The following is a 15,589-nucleotide window of genomic DNA, read 5'->3' on the forward strand; positions in this document are numbered from 1 at the left end:
TTTATTCATAATCACTGCATCTTAATAAAAACAACAGGTGTCACTGGATAATTTACTCATATTTAGTATGTATTAAGAAGACATACATTTTGCAAAGGATGAGGGGTACAAAAGGCTTTTTTTGGTATAGGAAGCATATGCTTATGTTAAAACATATAATAATTGTTTGAGATCTTATAATGCCCCCAAGTTCCATTAAGTGCATATTTCTTTGTTCCTATTGTACGCTTCACGCAATGTTGACAGATGGCCACAGTGCTCTACCTTGCTGCAATTCAGTTTCATGGGGATATGAAGCAGCTGTATCCTGAGGGACATGGTCAATCTGAAATGACATCTGACTTTTATAACATCATAGTATATCCCCTATAAATAGTTATTATTGTTATTGTTCTCCTTACCTGGGAAGACACACAGAAAAGACATTGCTTCCTGCAAGAGGCTCTCAATCTTCTGCAGACAAAAGCAAGGAAGGAGGGAGAGGGAAGAAGGAAAAAAAAAAAAAAAAAGGGAGGGGAGGATGTTGTCTCATTTCTCCCATTCTGCTTCTTAACTGCCAGAACTAACCCACTGCACAAGCCTTAAACATCAGCCCAAGCAGGTGCCCCAGTCACCTGTGAGTTTGGTCTGCACCAATAAAAGTCAGTATGTATTGCCTATGCAGTACATATTACATTCCCTTAGAGAGGCATTAAAATGCCAGCTACATTTAAACAAGTGAATGTCTGGCCCCTAATAAAACCCACATAATTTAATACTAATGAGTCTACCAATTATGACCTAGTCTCTGAACTTCCTTTCTGGGAAAAATCATTGGGAAGGTAGTTCAATGCCAACTCTAGCAATTACATTACTGCTCCAATATAGAGAGCCCCAGCTTCACTTCTGGTCATTGCATTAACTGATTTGGGGTGCAGAGGCGAAGGGGTGAGGTGCAATTGCCTCCCTGTGACAATGAACAGAATCTAAACAAGCTTGCTGATCCTCAGACCAACCAACTGCTTTCACGTCTTAATCAGAATATACTGCTGACTTTAATGGTAGCAGAAAAAAGTAGGAGACTGCTTTGTAAGAGGTAACTACTGTTAAATAACTTAATTGTGCTGTTGCTGTATAAGGTTTTCCACTTGAGAAGTGCCACAAACCCCATGTTCCCCAGTGTTTCTTTCAGTATTTATAGGAATCCTCCTTGAAATACATATAGCATGACTGCAACACCTACAGACTGCAAGATGGACGGCTTTCAATCACCTATTTCCTTCTTGTTGAGCCTGGATGCAGGCGCATTTTCTCTGTTTGTGGTAGAACTGAAGACTAGGTGGAAACAAGGTCTCCCTACCCAAGCAAGAAACTACCACTTGGCAGCAACAGGACACACACAGCCAAATTTACAGGGCATTTCACTATGGCACCACCCACAACAATTTTCTTTCTGCTGCCTGCAGCAACGTTGCCAGCTTAGGTCTCTCATCCTCACTCATCCACTAGAAGACTGCATCCATTCATCATCCATCCAGAATTTAATTCAGTACTTAACATATGTGTAATTAATAGGCTCAGCTATGACAATAAGCTCCATTTTGAGCTGACTGTTGAACCACACAGAAACTTTGGCTGGTGGGGAACAGACCCATCTGCCTTCTACACTTGGACCCGTCACAGTCCCATGTGGCATTCAGCACATGTACAATTAGACACTGTACCTTTGCCTGTCCCCAGCCACAACCACCATGCTCTGCTTCTGGTATGGACTCCCTCTGGAAGCCCTGCAGGGCCTTCTGGCAGGCAACACGGGATGCTGGTGGTATACCTTTAATTCATGGTGTACCTTTAATTTCTGTGACATGCTGAGATAATACAGCAAGGAGTTCTTTAGAAATGCTATAAATAGCTTAAATAAATAGATATTCTCTGTGGTGGGTCCTCAGCTCCGGAACCGACTCTTGCCAGAAATCCATCAGAGCCTGAGTCTGGCAAGCTCTTGTAGGAGATGCGAGACATCTTTTTACATTCCAGCTCATCAAATGCAAGTGCCTGGCTAGTTCTGTGAAAAAAAAGAAAAAAAAAAAAAAAAAAAAAAGAATGCCTGGAACACAAGGGGTCACTCCCTGTGCCAGCTCAAAAGTTGCCTGCCATTAGTGCACCACATACTAGCTGTTGGAAAGGGCACATAGATACTACAGAGCTAGTGCCTTATAAATACATACAATAATTAAAGCTAATTTCTATGAGAAACAACTTTGTGATCCTTTGAGACAAAGGGCTCACTGTGGATGTACAGTATTATCTTTGTTATTACTAAACAATGTTGCATACACTATTGCTGCCAAATGTGTTAACTCCTCACCTCATTCTTCGATGAGCTATGACTGCATCTTTAAAAAGAGATTGCTCTGGAAAGGTATGCGTTTGATAGTCAAACAAAACAGCCTTCAAAAATCACTTTAGGGCATTGGAGAAGTAGCTTCTATTCCCGGCCTCTAAAGTCAAATAACTGTCACAACTTTGTCTAAACTAACCAATGCCTAGGGTTTCAAGGTATTTAATTACATAATAAGTAAATTATAGAAACACAGAGAATAAGTGGAAATGCCTCGCATTCAGAGTCAGACATTTTGTCTCAGAAAGTCTGGCATCCTTAGCTCTCTTAGCAGAGAATCAAGATGAAGTCAAAATTAGTGTTGTTACATTATTTCAGCTGCCTGAAAGTCCAAATGTCAGCCCATTAATGTGCTGTCAGTCCATAACATCACCTATTTTGTCCTTTAAGAAAATAGTTTTGTATGCATTTTTGAACATCAAAAGCACAGGCATTCACTGTTTTAAACTTTTTACAGTGTGACTATTTCCAGTCTTTCCTGCCAAGATGTTAACATTGCTAGTTTAATGTGGCTATGCATATATTATTTATTGCATGAAGCACATATTAATTATTTTTATTTTGGTCACAGAGTATTTGTTTAAAAAAAGCAGAGTTTTACCTTCTTGGTTGTTACAATTCTTTCACCTCTTGTCTTTCTAACCATGCTGCAAGTCTGTCAAGAAAAGCTCCAAAATAAATTTAACATTGTAATTATTACAAATAAGCCACACTGGCATTTGTGTAGGAAGACACCTCCCTCCCTGCATGCTTCTACCATGGTGGCAAACTTATTTCAAAAATTCTGATGAAACGCTTTGTAAATTTTGTTATTCTGTGATGATAATAAATCATTATAGCCTTAAACACTTCTCTAGCTTGGAGCCTCAGTCACAAATTATCTTGTCATTCTGACCAAAACATTCTCCAAAAAAGCTTGACAAGTGCTAAAACCCAGAACATGAAACCATGTGTTGTTGTGAAAGCAAGATTCAGAAATGTCAATTAATTAGATTAAGAGGCTACTTTTAGCTTTACTTGTGTTGCCAAATAATCCTTAAAATATGCATAGCAGTGGAAGTCTACCTCAGCAATACAGTACTTCTGTGCAAAATAAAGACAATGGATCTGGCTAATAGAGGGAATTATTGTATCTGTCATTCAGACAAGGAGAATGATCTAGAAGCAAATGTCTTGCTTCCCTTTCCACTGTATGGATTCGCGAGCAAGATAAATTCTGCCACTTACAAGTTTAGGCACAATTTTTTTTTCCTGAAATCTGATTCAGATTAGAAAATAAAAGTCAAATCACTATTATACATCTCCATAAGTAAAATGCATTTCTAGCATCACTCTCTCTGTAGCTGTCTCCCCTCCCACAAACTATCAACCTTTATTTGCATTTTTGAAGTTCACTTTAGAAAAAAGTGGTGCAATTAAATACATTTTTATTCAACTTTCTCATAGCTACCCCTAAAATTTTTTATCTTTAAATAATCCATATCCTCAATTTTATTTACACTATAAACCGTTCCTATATTTTAATGGTATGTTTGCTTTAAAAGGGGTTGTTGGCTTTAATAGCTCAGTTATTATCTTTGTAAACTAACATTCCACATTTCTCCTAACTAAATCCTAGCAAATCGTCTGTGCTTGCATTTGGAACATACATTCCACCACTGAAAATAAAATTTAAGCCAAATAAATGTTCTGTTCAAATTAATATACATAAAATGAATAGGTAAACATAGATCAATTTTGATGGATTTAACAGTAGGTTTGTTAGTGGCAGGAGGGTCATGATATGTAACACACCCAAGAGAATGGAACTAAATAAATTTAATTTCCTGTAACCCCTATTATTTTGTATTACAATTTTTAATGCTGGAACACTGTATCTCTTCAGAAAAAAAATTAACTGTGTTTTTATAAAACATATCTAGCAATGTATGAAGACATATCACTAGTGATACGGATCAGTATAAAGGTACAGGTTAGTACACACATAGGTGGGTAAGTAGGTAAGCAAAATAGGAAGGACCCCAACAGTGGCAGATCTGCAGCTGAAGGAAGTCTGTGAGCATCAGGTTCTGCCCCAGGATAAGACCAATTTACACCACAGGACAACCTTGGCTGAATCTTAGGAACAATAACTTGCAAGAAGGAATGAGATGCTACCTTTTCTCATTGAAATACCTTAAAATACGTTTTCTCATCTTTGCCCTTCCATCCCGTCCTTTCAAAGGACCTTATCTCTGGCAAAGCCATCATTTCTGATAGAATGGTTGTGGGCACAGCACAAGACCCAAAGTTACAGTACATAGAATCAAATATGGTATATAGTGACATCAGTCCTTGAGCAAGGACCAATCTTTGAATGACATTTAGTAACTCAAATAATGAGTTTTGGCCTTTAGCTGTAATTTTAATTCCTCAGCTTAAAAAAAAAAATTCATTATTTCAATAGTTTCATTTTCCCCTGTTAGCCATGTTACAAGCGATGGTTTCTACCAATTAACCCTGTTCCTCCCTTGCCAGAGCCTGCACAGACCTACAGTCTTCTCCATGGCCTGGACTTACTCTGCTAAGCAAATCTTTCTCCTTCCCCATTCGTTGGCCTTTCCCTTCCTCACAGGCCACCTACATGATCGTTTGGCTCCTCACTTGGCCTGTGACTCTATGTAACCATTTCTCAATGCTGCTGAATACATGTTTGAGTCTAGCCTCTGCACACTGAGAAGCCGGACTCTGCAGAGGGTATCCTATGCAGGCCCTATACGGAAGGGGGAAGGGGACAAGGAAGAGAGATGGAATATTTAAGGATATTAAAAAAAACCCTACACATTTAAAAAAAAAAAACAAAACCCACACAACAAAAAAAACCCCACAAACCATCACACTACAAAAGACCAAGACAGTCCTCCTAACTTTTAGACACACCACAAACTATTCTTAAGTTCTCTGGCCAAGGCTTGTTAAAAGCAGAACATCCTAAATGTTCTAAAAACTTGTATGAGAAGCAGATGGATGTATTTCCTTACAGAATGAGCCTTAAGTCAAGTGTAACAACTGGAATATATTGTCCACCAAGGATCAAGGCATAAATGCACAGTGTTAGAGGCACACTGCATGCAAAGGTGTTAGGTGCTTTATCTGCAATACACCCTGCCACTGGCCAAGCTGCTTGAGAAGCAGTAGTGTCTCACCCGGTCTTCAGCCGCTCTCCAGCAGGGCAGGGACCTCCTGTAGGTCCTGTGTCCCATATGTCCCTTCCCTGCAGATATTCTGGAGACCCCAGGACTTCTCACGCAGCCTTAGGCAGTTGTTTCGGCACTTAAATCCTGCTCTCAATGTCTGTGCTTGGAGAAGCCCTGTGAAACAGTGAACCCAGGCTGAAAATAGAGCAGTGAGGACTAAATTAAAGTAAAATTTAGTAACAGGGCCCAAATGTTAACATGCTGTATTTATTTCAAACTTATTAACATTCCTATGAGTCTCTGAAACACTTTATTACTGATACATGGGATTGTGCTGCTATAATAGGCTTCCCTGAGGAGTAACTAGGACTCCAGCTGTACTGCAGGATATGTTGTACTACATATTATAGGGTTAAATGGCGCTGTCTGTTATCTGCACAATGTGTGTATTACGAGTGTAAATGAGGGAGCTCATTTGAGAAACCCGAAGTCTGCACTGAAACACTGAAAAGGTTTGTACTATTATTGAAAAAGAGTGAAGGGTCCCTTCTTCCAGTTGCAAGCGACTTAGTTATATGATTGATGTAGAAAACTTAACACCTCTGCCAGCAAAAAAATGAAGCTGTGTCTAAAGTAACTCTACCTACCAGTCTTACAGGAGCTCAACCTCACCTGAGCACAGAAGGCAGTCACAGCGTAAAATGGCAAAATGCAAGGCCATTCGCCGCCTGTCAAAAGTGGTTAGCAAAGACAAAGATGATGCTAAGCCATGTAGGTCCCGCCCTCTGCTAAAAGAGGGAAAGCTAGTATTTCTTCCTATGCAGCATAAGAAAAGCCTGATGAATTGAACTGTTGACAGACGTGACATGAAAGCTCCATCAAAATAGTTAAAATGAAAATAGTCATTACCAATATATGGCAGGAAAGCGGACACAACTTTGTTGAAAAGAAATGTACTCTCTGCAATAGTCATGCATACCTGAGATGTTCAAAAAAGACTGTAGGTTACAGGAGCCTCAAAGTTCAACTTCTGGTTATTCTGCAGCACAAGTAGGTCAAGAACACCCACGTCAGTTCATCACGAGGTGCGGTGATGGTGACTGCACTCCTCCTCTGCAAGCTGCTCCGTGCTTAACTTGTAGTCAGAGTTGTGTTCCCCTTGATAATCTAATCTCCGTGCCCCTTGCTGCAAGTTGAACTGATTAACTTTTGTCCTGCCCTTGGTAGACATGTAAAACATTTGATCAGCACCCATTTTATAACAACTTTTTTTTCAGCATAGCTAAAGACTGTTATCATGTCCCTAGTCAGACTTCTTGTTTCTAGACTAAACAAATCCAATTCTTTTAACTTTTCCTCATAGGTCATGTTTGCAAAACCTCTAATCATTCTTGTTGATCTCCTCTGGATTCTCTCCAATTTGCCTCCATCTTTCTTAATGTCACCAACTTCAGCAGAAGTTTTGCAGCTTGGAGAATTGTTTCTTGCTGCAGAAGTCACCTGACACCCTGACCTTTAGCTCAACAATGAGAAATAGCATACAAGCTTCCTTAAAGAAAATGGTATTACATATATACTGTCATGTATACTTAGTGTCATGCCACCTGCTTGCCACATCAACCGACTACTTTGCCTTAACAGCAACAAAGCAACAACAAACAATAAAAAAGCTTCTTTTGTGAGCTGTTGTATAGACAGTCTTATTGTATAACTTAAAAATACAAGAAAGCACAGCAGAGCTGTTATAAAATTCTATTAAAAACTCATTTTTTCCTCTCCACATCTCAAAAAAAAAAAAAAAAAAGCAAAGCAATTTCAAGAAAACAGAACAGACCAACAGAAAACTGTGGGGAGAAAAAAACCAAAAACCAAAAAACAAAACTTATGTACTCACTGTTAAGTAGATGTTAGCCAAAGTTATAGGGGAGTGAGTAAAATAGCCTATAATTAAAAGAAAGAGAATAGTGCATCAAGCCTTTGTCTCAGGCTGAATGTTAAAATGAGCGTAAGAATTCTTTAGCAGGTCTGTGAGTCATACTTCTCGCAGGTAGCAACTTACAGGACTTACCTTCTTCACTGAAGACTATGAAGTCCAACAAGCAACACTTCCTATGAAAGCAAGCAGCAGGGAAATCCAGAGGCTGGTGACATTAGGCACATTACCTGCCCACCACACAGGAGTCAGTGATGTTCTCTAAACTACCTCTCGGCTCCTGTTTACCTCAGTAAGTACCTAAATTTCTGCCAGCTGGGGCATGACAAGCTCCCTGGCTGCTGATGACCTGCAGGTGAGATGTGGTGGGCTGAGCTCTGGAGCTCCCCAGAAAGCAGTGGGGCTTGTAGGGTCTGGTCCAAGTTGTGCTGGGGGACATGGGCTACCTGCATTCAGAAAGAAAATGTGCCGAGAGCCAGGGAGGAGCTCAGCCCACTGGAAAGCCTTCTCTAGAACAGGGCAAAGTGTGAATGGAAGGGAGAGCTCTGGCTGCTGGGCTGCAAGCTGGGATGCTGTGGTCTCCAGCTCCAGGAGAGGGCTTGCAGCTGGGATGCTGAGCAGATGGCAGGCAGCACCTATCTGGGCTCTGTCAGCCAAGAATGGTAGCGCAGATGCTTCAGCTATTCTCCAGAGTATTTCATTTCTAGGTACTTGGTTATGTTGCTGCGTGTCTGACCAGCTTCAAAAAATCCCCACTTGGCCACCAGACCTTCCCTGTTATTTGCAGGCCAGCCTGGGTGCCCAGCAGAGCGTTTCTGTCCAGGGGACAGCCCTGTAGAGCAGAGGGGACAGGTGGGTCAGAAACCTTGGTGGTCTGGTGCTGGGTGTCTCTGATGGGTTTGTGGCATTTATCATCCCCCATACAACAACCTCTTAGAAGAGAGGTCTGAAAGGGTTTGCAAGAAAACACAGTAAATGGCCTATAGCAAGGCTTTTGGAGGAGGGCAAGGAGGAAAACGTGACTGCAGAGCACACTGCTTACGAAGAGAGGAGTGTGCCAAGCTCCAGGCTGCGTCCAGGAGAAGAGGGGTTAAAGCTGCTTTCAGAGTGCAGAAACAAGGCTAAGAGGGAGTATTACATGTGCCAAGAGTGTTTCTATGGGATCAGAACTGTTTACAATATAATGTGCCTGCACCTGTGGGTTGGTGTGGTTTTGCCTGCTGTTCAGTGCTTCCTGAGAAGCTGCTAATATACCATAGCTGATGAGACCGCTGTTTTGATCTCTCCCTCCTTGGAATCCCTTCTAGTGCCTTTAATAAAAGCCCTATTAAGGAAGTACAAGTGGGTGCTTTGTGCTTCTTCAATACTTAATTTATATTTTTAACACTAAATACTCAAACACATGCTCTGAATTTGTGCTTTTTTTTAATCTAATAGTTTCTTGCTGAAGACTTACGTACATTTTTGTATCACATATTTCCTTTTTCTCTTTTGTTTTTTTCGGTGTTCTCACACCCTGCCCAAAACTTATGTTAAAATTAAGAGGCATACTGAAGCCCTGTCATTCAAATTATCGACGGTAACTAGTCTGTCTGGGGGTGATGGTTGTATTAAAACACTTATCACATAAAAAAGAAGCATATGGCATTTACAAAATCTGGGCCAATGACGAAGGAAAGGGTCATGTTCGCTCCCAAAACAGGAGCAAGCATCTCCTGAGGCTTATACATGGATTCGGTTCAGAGGGAGCTGGAGAATCTCATATATTTTGGAATCATGGGGAGTAGGAAATCAGCATAAGTTACAGCTGCCCTTAGGTGCTTTCTTTTGAGTGGTCAGTGCCACAATCATTCAGCAGAGCACATTGATCTCACTGACTTTGGCAGAATTATAGAGGGTCTGCTTGCATGAACCATTGCTGAACAATTTATCTAATGTATTAATCATCTCTTAGGTAAGAGTATCCAGACTAGATTTTTCTTGTAACCCAGTTTCCCCTCCCATGGTCTTTTGTTGTTGTTGTTGTTGGGTTTTCACGTGAAATTTTAAAATTGCCTTTTTTTTTTTTTTTTAATGCTTAGGATCCCAGTGTCCATTTTGAAGCACTGCGAAGTTCAGGCTACCATGTAGGAATGCTCTGTAGTCTTCAGAGAAGACGGAGAAGTGCTAGTCTCTATTTCCCCTTTCTGACAGCACCTCTGTTTTGGAAATTGATTTGTCTTCATGGTGGTAAACAAAAATCAAGACCCTATTTTTCTTTCGTCTTCCAAATACACACGTAAGAGGCAAAAAGTGAATATTTTAGTTGAGATTAGAAGAATTAGTATAATTTACAGGGTTGATGTGGCTATTTTACCCACTTCTAGTAATCCCCCTGGGAGACTGTGCCTATGCTGCTGGTATGGTAACTGAGGTAAGTTTATGGTGTGCTGAGGGCAGTGTCCCAGCCACCTTGAAGATTAGGCTTTCCTGCCGTGCAGAGGGCAAGCCCTGCTTGTATCAGCCAGGCTGTGCCCTCCGGGGAGCCTCCTCTCTCCGTACCGGACAGCCACAGCCTGCAGGAGAGAAGGACTTTCTCAGTCCCACCCGCCTCCCTCCCCACAGCTAGCGTGAATCGCTGCTGGCCAGATTTTCTTGTCCCCAAACTATCCCCAATACCTAGAGAGCACTGAAATACATTTTGCAGAATTTCTCCATCTGCTCTGCCCTTCTCTTCAGCTCCGCGACATTGCACGCTCAACTTCCCGGCACAGTAAATGGGAATTAATGCGGAGAAGTCCACGGCTGGCCCTGACCAGCCAGCCCCTGCCCTCCAGTGTTAAGCTGCTGCTGTTCTTCCCATTTGCCCTGTGCAACACAGCATTAGAGATGGGGATGCACACTGTAACCCCTGGTTAAGCCATTTCTTGCTTCCCAATTACTGGTGTACCCCAGTAATGACTTTTTTAAAGTGGTGTTTTAGCTCCAGTAATTTCCAGAGACATTTAATAGGCGGAGCCCACTCTCCTGGGCTCCTTTAAACACAACCCTGTGATGAATTCATCTTTTAGCACAAGCCAGCGTGCACACAGAAAATTTTCAGCCATTCAGAGGTACAAAAAGCAGTAATCTTAGCCTGAAACAATTGTACTGAACTGAAGCACTACTCCTCTTTTCTAGATCTACTTTTAAGATCGCTGTCAAAACAGCCCTTCAAACACATTTGATTGGGTTGGGGCTCATCACGCTGTCACCAACTCACTTTTCATTAGGCTGTTGCTCTCTGTTAGCCTAGCCAAGCAGAAGAACTCAAACACATGCACAAATTAAATCGACATCCAAACTCCACCAATATACAAAGCAATTTAAATGATATTCATTAGAGCGATGACAAGTCCTGATGAGGCTTTCAGGAGCGGAGTCCTTCAGCTTCTGCCGACTCGGTTTCATGGTTATTGAGGCGTAACTGCAGTGACTGTACCTCCAGTTTAGAAAAAAAAAAGCCCAGAATATGACTCCGCTTCCTGACACACCTACCTCATTCTCCCTCTCTGCACAGCTTTACATCTGAGCACAGGCTTCAGGCTTTTCTTACAGTCCCTCACAGGCTTTATATTACACACGCGCTTTAGCAAATCCCCTTCCTTTCCCCACCACCTACAAATGCGCCAATTAAAAAGAATTCCATTTTCAAGTAATTTCATTTCACTTGGCTAGAAAGGTCACTAACTCACAATTATGATGGCTATAAACATGTCCCCAGTTTCCTACCGTGCAAGAATGAATGTGATACGTTGAAGCTTAATAAAGTAGTATTTTTCATTGTTAATTTATACTAAAGTTTAAAAGTTACCCTCTCTCCATTTATATTTTTGATATTAAAAAAAAAGAAAAAAAGATGGACACCATCTTCTCCACAGGGAGTGGAATGAGGCTGACAGGTCTCATATAGGCTTTTCCACAGTGCCAAATCATTTGAAATTCATTTCCCTTGTGACCAAAGTCCTTAATTCAGGCATCAAGAGGTAAGGAATCAGAAAATCAGCTCACTATTTGGTTACAAAGTCCGCTGCGCCACTTGCGAAGTTTAAGCCTATCGGGGAAGAAATGCACACCCTCACCCTAATGTGACACTAGGAGAACCCAGCGGGTGACGTGAGGGGCACGTAATCATTTTAGCTTCAGTATGGAAGACATCGCTATTAGCCGTGAAGAGCTCCACCACCCGCCCCCAGCTGGGAAACGGGGCCACGACTGGCACTGCCATTTTTTACTTCTTTTTGCTTGCTCTATGACAACCTTTTTTATTTCTTGAAACAAGCTAAGAATCTTAAAACCATGATATACAGAAAACGTCTTGTTCTATTATTACTCAATTTCTTTTTTGGCATAGCTGCCTTAGGTTGTAATTTTTAATCTTTCTTACTTTTTAAACACTCCTACAATGAAAGATAGGCACATTGATATATAAGTAAGCATGATTTGCAGTTGCATATTTTCATTTCAATAAAGGTTATATATATATATATATATATGAACTTGGTAAGTGGTCTGATTAGATCCATCTATCCCAAAAAGTCTACCTGATTTTAATTCTCTTAAAAGATTATTTAACCAGAAGTGCATTTCAAGCTATAAATAAGGCAAAGTGAACCAAGCAACAGCTGCTGAGGAAGTTAAATGTGTCCCACATATATGTCGTAATATACTGCTGAAAAACAAACCAACAAACAAAACGCTACCCTAACACATAAGCTGGATACTAAGTACAAAGGAAGATTGGTTTTACACGTAAAAAATCAATTTCTGTAACACCACTGTATTTGTGTATGTACTAGATAATGAATACAGCACATAAGCTACATATTAGTAAAACTTAGTCATCTTTTTCACGCTGAACATTTAGTTAAAATTATTGCCCCAAACCAAGGCCTGAAAACAGATTGTAACCTCACCGATTACTCTAACGCTTTCAGACGTGTATAATGATGCATTAACACATAATTCTGCTCTTTTCCGTAAATGACCCTGATTCTTTCTTCCTTCACTGGTAAAAAATTGACTTCTTATGCAAATACTCTTCAATGAGGGCTGTATTATCGTAGTCTTAAACATATACAAGCTTTCCATTATTACAGGATAATTACTGAAAACTCAACCAAATTCACTGCTACCACACCCCGAACAACAGAGCCGCTTTCATATTCCGAGATGGCAGTATGATAATTATTTCTTGTTCTCTCATTTACCTACAGCAGGTCAACCAAGGGCTGGAAGGCACATCTTGGTGCAAAGTCCCAGGAAAAGAGAATTTACTGGGTTTTTGTTGCTGGAGATTGTATGTATTTCCTAGCAATACCCAGGGGACTTAAAACATTTGTATTTCCACTCCTAGAACAGTAACTGTCCAGTCAAATATTAAGAGTTATTTCATCCCTTGCTAAGAGGACAATCCAGTGACTTTTTAAAAGTTGAGTAATCTTGAAACTCTTTTTTTTTTCTTACTTTGCTTGATAAATTCTGGTTTCATGACCATTCCCTGTATTTCAGCTCTGTGGAGCAGTATGGGTAACAGACTGCCTAGCAAAGCTCCAACATATTCTAGTAACAAAAAGTTACCCAAACAAAGCAGGCAAAAATAATTATAATAATTTTATATTTTTCTAGGAAATATATAAGGCGCTCTGGAGGAGTATTTTAAAATACAAAATTTATTAATTAAATTTAGCTTTATTACGAGTCGTCTCTGTTCCACTTGCACCAGTTACTTCTTTTTCTTCTGCAGCTGAAATAAGAACTTGCAAAATTAAAAAGGTTCTTCCCTTCATTACATGCCAGTATTTTTTTAAATCTCAAAATATAGCCAGATTTTTTGCTGTCATAAAATGCAGAGTCATATCTGTGTCTAGCTTTATATAGCAAGATACATAGCCATATTAAAATGCAACAGATAATTCCCATATTGATAACACTAATCTGCCTTGGTTTGGATAAAAATTTGCACATAGTGTTTACCACAAAAGCAACTGCACAATTAAAACAATATACTTTTGATTTTAATACAAAAATAAAATATAATGAAGATTCTAGAAAGATTTGGTTTCAGAAACAGTTCCTTACACTAGCTTAAAAGACATATTTCAGTTAATTATAGATTTCTTACTCACTAAAACTTAAAGATACATTCAGTGATTTTTTTTTTTTTTGCTAAATGTTGACTCCAGTGAACAGCTCTCTAAGATCTGGCATATTGATTTCTTGTTGTGAAGTGAGCTGTTCAAGCTCCATTTAAGATTTTCATCTTGCATGTAGCCCTGAGCACATCATAGCACCATAAATTAGTTAAATTGCACATTTATCACAAATGTTATTTTAAGATACTGCGTAAATGTGATGGCTGGAAGATATACAGTATGCTGCAACAAGCCACTACTTGGGTGGGGTTAGACCAGGGTCACCTTTATACACCTGTGATTTAAAGCTCTTCCCACCCCATCACAATTTCATTTTTAAACTCTTTCTTGAGGCATTTTGTTTTCGCTCTCACTTGATCTGCATATTTCTAAATAAAATATCAAATGCAAAGCAGAAGTCAGAACTCGGATGCATATTTTAAAAAATATCCTGCATCCATACCTTCATGTTTGTCTAATAGGAAAAAAATTGTCTTAACATAGCTAGGTTGGTGATTTGGTTAGCACTAATAGTTACCATGCCAATATACATATCAGTGTATGGATGAAAAGAACATTATTCTAGTTCATTGATTCTCTAAATTCTTTATAATGTGAAATCACATTGGTATGCCAGTCCTGGAGGTTCTGAAATGCAAGCTGAACTTTATTTTAATAAATTTGGGATATGCAGATCCTGACTAGCCATTCATTTGCAAAGTTTCAAGCATATTTTAAAAAAAATGTATTAAAAACTCATTTCTGGTGCACACTAACAGATACGGTTGCTCCCTGAATTTTTACCCGGTACGTCTCCTCACTGGACATTCAGACCTAGGTAAGTCAGGCCCAGGAACAGACTCTTACCAGATGAGATGCAGTTGCATCAGTGGTATTCGATGTTTGCAATCATTGACCCCTTGTCTGTATTTTAAGAATAAGCAGAAAGAACTCTGCAGAAGACTCTGTAGTCTCTTGCTTTTACTCCCTCTCGTGTCCCAGATAACAGTATTGCATACAGAGCTTTTAGCATTACTATTATAAGTCAATGGTGCATCTTAAAAATACATTGATTGACAATATATGCAATAATCTGCTAGTCTCCTTACGTGTGAATTTCTGGTTTGCAACCAAATACTATATTTAAGCTGTTATAATTTTCAGAGGAGGAATTCTCTGCTGTAGAGGTAAAAAGTTTGGCTGCATTTAGACTGAGATCATCTATTTGCAAAAAATGTGGACAGCCACCCGGGAGGCTTCATGAAAGACTTCAGCTCGCCAGGTTGCCTCTCCTAACTAAGTGAGGGGGACTCCTGGGATGGTATAGTCAACCAGTAAAATGGCATGCTGCAATTTTATTGCTGGAATTTGAGCTGAGGCCATAAACATTGACACACAAATGACCTTAAACTCAGATACAACTGTGAGCCAAAGGAGGAGGAAAAAACCCAGAGCCCTAATCATTAATCCCATTCACTAGGTCTGCTTAGCAGTATTCGCCATAGGATGAACAGAACACACCGATATATTTTTGAAGACATGGTACTGGCCTTTACAACTACAGAGAAAGCCGGAAAGAAAGAACGAACCAAAGATTTCATTACTTGCTTACTGGAAGACAGTGGAGTTTTCTAAAAAAGAAAGGAAACTATGTACATTTGACATTCAGATGCTAGCTATTACTTGAGACATGATTCTTAAGTGCTCTAATGATGGTTTTGGTTCCCATGTAACCATCTCCAGACTCTGAATTCACCTGACTGGCAAAAGACATTATTTACATGCATAGTACTATAGGTGCTTCGGAGATGCAAATTGTTTTCAATGGTTTTGATGGGATGACCTGTCAACACCAGTAAAAGTCTGTCATTATCATATAAATGCTCCCGCTTGTTTGCGTTTGTTTGGCATGTGTTTATTCATCTTCTTTTCCCCTCTCACTATCTGC

The 15,589-nt window shown here is 39.9% G+C and overlaps 1 long non-coding RNA gene across 2 annotated transcripts; it reads right to left on the reverse strand.

Annotated features, from left to right (window-relative positions):
• Positions 1–125: 125 nt before the first annotated feature.
• Positions 126–7,743, reverse strand: LOC148051030 (uncharacterized). 2 transcript variants are annotated; one of them, XR_015700607.1, is made up of 8 exons: positions 7,625–7,743; positions 7,451–7,497; positions 6,536–6,775; positions 5,566–5,730; positions 2,982–3,035; positions 1,704–2,044; positions 402–453; positions 126–325 (listed from the first exon to the last, which is right to left on the reverse strand). It is a non-coding gene; the product is annotated as an uncharacterized LOC148051030 (long non-coding RNA). The 2 variants fall into 2 exon arrangements; XR_015700608.1 differs by lacking the exon at positions 2,982–3,035.
• Positions 7,744–15,589: the final 7,846 nt, after the last annotated feature.

The sequence above is a fragment of the Nipponia nippon genome, unplaced genomic scaffold, assembly GCF_047370975.1.
Source record: "Nipponia nippon isolate SJK-2023a ecotype South Korea unplaced genomic scaffold, ASM4737097v1 scaffold_7, whole genome shotgun sequence".
NCBI classification, from domain to species: Eukaryota; Metazoa; Chordata; class Aves; order Pelecaniformes; family Threskiornithidae; genus Nipponia; species Nipponia nippon.